Source organism: Echinops telfairi, unplaced genomic scaffold, assembly GCF_000313985.2.
Source record: "Echinops telfairi isolate 266 unplaced genomic scaffold, ASM31398v2 ScPeMD7_7467;HRSCAF=8505_1, whole genome shotgun sequence".
In the NCBI taxonomy this organism is placed as follows: domain Eukaryota; kingdom Metazoa; phylum Chordata; class Mammalia; order Afrosoricida; family Tenrecidae; genus Echinops; species Echinops telfairi.
Window position 1 is genome coordinate 20985383 of NW_022111368.1, and position 5427 is coordinate 20990809.

The following is a 5427-nucleotide window of genomic DNA, read 5'->3' on the forward strand; positions in this document are numbered from 1 at the left end:
AGATGCAGCTTTCAACCCGTACATTTGGGGGTCACTATGATTCGGCATAAAATCTATGGCAATAGTTTTTTTAAACCAATTAGTTCACATTTTAACTATCCTCTTTGTAGATATGCGAAATAACCCTTCGTTTAAAAAATGTAAGTTTAAATATGACAGCCTCTGCCTACATGGCATTTATAAATGTAGTAGGTGCTAGATTGGAAGTTAGCTAATGTGTAAATTCGCATACTAAAGCAGAAAATGATCAAGGGTATCCATGCTAAGGAGTAGTAGAGGTACTGGATGAAAAGAGGCTACATTGTAGATGATGGAATGAACTCATGGCATCCAGAGAATATAGACACTATTTATCACTAGGCTAATATTTCTAATTGTCTATGAGATGCTATAAAATGGTGTTTCCCAAATTATTTCTACACTGTCCATTTGAATCTCATTTCCTGATTAGGATTCATTCTACTTACGGATGTAATATCTCATTCTTTATTTCTCTCTCCTGGCATGCTTAAGATTTCAAATTATTTATAAGCATTAATCTTTGACTGAATTTATTTTTGAGTATTGTTTCTATATACATGGTTCTTAATCTTTGTCCCCACTTTACATTATCTAGTGTAATTTAAAAGGTTTTGCCTAAATATACCTTGATTTAATTCTGGTGAGATAGTTAACTCATCCATCATGTACAGATTCTGCCTTTTGTTAATAAGGTTACCTGTGCAGATACTTGTTTTGAAAGTCTGGGTTTCATTTACTCATGGAAAAACATCTCATATTCAGGTCAGATAGAGAGAATTGTTGCTTTAGGATTGACCTATGCTACAGTTTCAGATAGTGTTGAGATGCCCAACTCAGTACATAATCTAATATTAATTGGAACAAGTGTATTTTTTCACCTCTCAGAAAATTACTCTCATCATCTGCTACTTGACAGTTTCCCTATTGAATCTCTGAGCAGTTTAGTTTCAGGTATTAGATCCTGTCCTTAGCTCCTGTTCTGCTAGAAATAATAAAGCAAAGACTCACTGAACCCTACTGTCACAGTTAGTAGATATATGCCCTGAGGGAAAAATAGATGACTTCCTATTACTAATTCATCAGCTATAAATAAAGTAAACCATCAAATCATATGGAGATGGCTTTTATAGTGGAATTCAAACCTAATCTTTTCTCCTGCTTCTTCCATAGGAGTAAACTTCCTTCTTACCAAATCACTTGAACTCCCTTCTAAGAAAACCCACATCATATGACCCTTGAATAGCTTTCTTAACCTCTTTCTGGTTTCTATTTTTTTCCCAGTTTCAGATGAACTTGCATAGCCTCTATTTGAAGCTGCTTCATTTTCTTTACATGAGTGGGGTTATACCTGCCAATTTTAACATTTTTCACAATGTATTATAATTTCATGAAGTTTTGGACGAGTACTCACTCATCAAATGATCTGTACTGATTCACATGCTGCTGTAATTCTGAAAGCCATGCCACCAGTACTTCAAGTGCCAGCAAGAGCACACGTGGGTCTCAGGTTTTAGCAGAGCTTCCAGGCTAAGCTATACAAGAAATACAATAAGAGAAAGGGCACTTCTGAAAGGTTATCCACTAAAACCCTAATGTATAGCAACAGAATATTGTCAAATATAGTGATTAAATTTGAACCCATCAACATTGAAGACATTCAAAACATGATCTAGAAAGAGTGCCTACTCAAAGTAGACTTAATTATATGGAGGGAGCAAGACTTTGGGGACCTTTGTTTGCTGATTGGGCATGAACCAGATGAGAAGAAAGGGCTTCAAACATGCATTGATAATCAGAATGCAGGCTGTAAAAAGCATGAAGCTAGGAAAATTATAAAGTGTCAAAATGCAAAGGAAGGTTAGGGGGAGAAGGGGGAGAGAAAGAGAGAGGGGGGGATAATGGAAGAAACCGGTCGCAGTGCTCGACTCATAATCATACACCCCTCTACCGGGGGAAGAGCAACAGAAAACATGAGGGAGGGGAGACAGTGGTCAGTGTGAGAGATGAAAATAATAACAATGTACAATTTTCAGGGGGGTGTGAGGGTGGGGCGCGGGGGTGTGTGAAGAGCTGTTACCAAGGGATCAAGAGCAAGCAAATGTCTGGAAAAGAATGAGGTCAACATGCACACACATGCCTGATGCAATTGATGTATGGATTGTGATAAGAGTTGTATGATCCTCCAATAAAATGATTTTTTTAAAAATCAAGCCTAGATTTGCAGTATTGAAGGATCCTAATGGGGCGGGAGGAGTTGAGCAATGCAGGGAACTTCAAGAGAAGATGGACGAGATGTGAAAGACATGCTCCCATTTAAAGAGGTAGTATTTGATCAAGAAGGAAATTGAAGGAAAAAGTCTGTTTCACTCAAGGAGTTGGCAAAAACAAGCCTGTTGTAATGGACTGAATACCAATTGAGATGTTTCAACAAATCAATATAAAAGTAAGAGTTTTACTTGTCTATGGCATGAAATTTGGAACACAGCTACCTGGTCAACCTTGAAGAAAATAAGCATGTTCATTACCAAAAAAAAAGGACTCAATAGAATGTAGCAGTAATCAAATAATATCATTAAAGTATATACAAGTATAGTTTTGATAAAGATATATTTTAATTTATAAAATGGCTACAATAATTTATCAATAGGGAACTTCCAAATATTCACGCAGAATTTAGAAGAAAACATAGAAGGAGATTTATCATTTTGAAGAGTGGGAAATTTTGAATACTTTATTGTCCCAATGCTGACTTTGTACATAGGCCCAAAAGGCTGTTGGTAGACCAAGACAAGGAGCTACTGAGGGCTTTAAAAATCAGAAAAGGTGTGCGTCTGTGGTGCAGTCTATCACCGTACTAATTTAACCTGTACACTAAGCAGATACTCCGAGAAACTTGAAAATATGAAGAAAATCATGGTCTCAGGTGAGGAGGAAGGTTCATTAACAACGAGTAATATGCAGATGACACAGCCCTGTTTGCTGAGAACTTAGAACAGTTACTGATAAAAACCAACAACTACTATGGATTTCTTTAAAATATACATTAAACAAAACTTCTCAAGACTGGGACAGTAAGAAACCAAAAATGTTGCCATCTAGTTGTGTACCAACTTTTTGTCTGGTTTTCAAGTGTTTAAATCTTCATGAGAACAGATACCCTCATCTTTCACCCTAGAAGCAACATATGGATTTGAACCAGCGTGCAAGCCTTCTTGACTGAGGCTAACCTTGAGTGCCACAAAGGCTTCTGGACCATTAAGCAATATTACTATAAACGGAGAAAAAAATGAGTTTATCTAAGGATTTTATTTCACTTAGATTAATGACACCCATGCAAGCAGTAATAAATCAATCAAAGGGCATTGGGAAAAGCTGCTGCAAAAGACCTCTTTGGCATATTAAACAACAAAGATATCACTTTGAGGGCTAAATTATATTTGACTCCAGTTATAATATTTTCAATTTTCTTGTATATATGAAAGTTCCTATTTATGAATAAGGAAGATTGGAACATACATTTGAATTAATGCATGAGGACATGCATTCAACACATTGAATCATTGTGTTGGTAAAGAATATTGAATGTATCATAGACTGCCAGAAGATTGACACATATATTTTGGAAGTAGAAGCAAAGTTCACTTGGACGCAGTGGTTAGACTTCACCTGTCATACTGTGGTCACATTATCGGGATGACCAGTAACTGGAGAAGGATCTGTGTTCATGAAAGCAGTGGGTCAGCAAGAAAGAGGAAAGCCCTCAACAGCATGGATTGACACCGGGCCTCAAACAGTTGGGCAAACAGCAACAACAAATTTTTGAATGATGATACTACATAATGATGAATTATGATATTACAATTTAATTAAATATTAGTCTTTACCTGTCATGTCTGCCTTCTAGGAGGTCTTCTTATGTATAGGAGGGATGTGAGAAGTAAAACTATTAACTTATTTTATTAATTCCTAAATCATTTGGAAATATTATAATATCCCTTTTAAAAGATTGTTTATTCAAAGGAGTATATGTATTAATTCAATTTGTAGTATTGTTTTCTTACTAGTGTATAAAATAGTAAAATGTGGCAAGATGAGATATGTACTTTTTCCTTATTAAGCTATTGCTATATTTGAACACTCATTTAAAGTCCCAAAACATTAAAACATTAGCTTCTGGCTATTGGAATTTCTCATTGTGTGAAGAAAATCTCAGATGAAATTTCCTTGTGACTATTAACCATCGACCCAAAAGGGAAACATGTAAGAGGAAATTTGTCTTGCTGACAGCTCACCTGAACTCTTTTCTAATTTATTTTCAAATAAGAGAACTACATCTTGTTACATTTCCCAAGAAGTATTTGGTATTTCTAAAATTAGTGAGCTTAGATATATGAGTGTTTCAAAACTCGTGGAAAAGTGTAATTAAGAGGCAATGGGATTTTTTTCACAGTCTTTTATTTTCAGTTTTATGAAGAATAAGAAGTAAAATCAAGTCCCATTGGTAGTTTCCATCTGGATAGATATTTTGACTCAGACCTGTGAAATTATTATTTTGGGGTAACATGTCAAGTCAGTTAGTGTGCCCAAAAAACAAAACAATGCTGGGGAAATGAATAAGCTCTCAACATACATTATCTGTTACTCTCAATTCCAAAGAAAAGTGATCCTATACGATTTTCCATCACTACTTCTTTGTCAGCTCTTACTAATAGCAATTCTACAGGGTACCACTTAAATGATAAATCGATTTTTCTTAGGCTCCCCTTAAAGCTACCTGAAATAGAAATACAACTCTAGTGATTGTACATAATAGTTTCTCTTAAATCAACAAATTTCATTGTATAAAATTTTTTTCATTCAGTAGTTTCATCATATCTTCAAGTCCTACAATCCATGGTTTGTTTTCTGCTCCACTATAGTTATTTTCGACTGCACTGTCATTTTCAGACATGCTACTTTGGGTTGCCAGATGATGTGTGATTTTAAATTCAATGCACTGTTTATTAAACTACATTGTTACCCCAGGATACCCTTATCACCCTGCCATACAATCGATTCTAAACAGTACAATACAAACAAAATATCTATGAAACAAAAGGAATCATCTATAAGTTATCAATTAAATATTAACAGGAATAGTATGTGAAAATTATAGAGCAAATAGGTTGGTCTGACTTAACATGGAAGAAATTAGGCAAATAAGAATATCCAGGGACTATGATTGCTGGGATTAGGAAGGAGTAGTAGCACATTGTATACTGGTAATCTGTGGAAGTAGGTGCTTAGAATAATTTTATGGTAATTGTAAAATATTACATAAAGCATATTTATAATCTCTTTTAGATGAATAGATTATTATTGGAGGATGAAAAGTAGAAAAAGGAAAAAGACATGGAAGAAATGAAG

General features: G+C 34.9%; 1 long non-coding RNA gene across 1 annotated transcript in view; it reads right to left on the bottom strand.

Annotated features, from left to right (window-relative positions):
* Positions 1–1440: 1440 nt before the first annotated feature.
* The window catches only part of LOC123520956, an 11123-nt gene continuing 7136 nt past the window's right edge, over positions 1441–5427 (bottom strand). The window contains exon 3 of the long non-coding RNA XR_006679465.1: positions 1441–1553. This is a non-coding gene — a long non-coding RNA (uncharacterized LOC123520956). The remainder of the gene's footprint in view (positions 1554–5427) is intronic.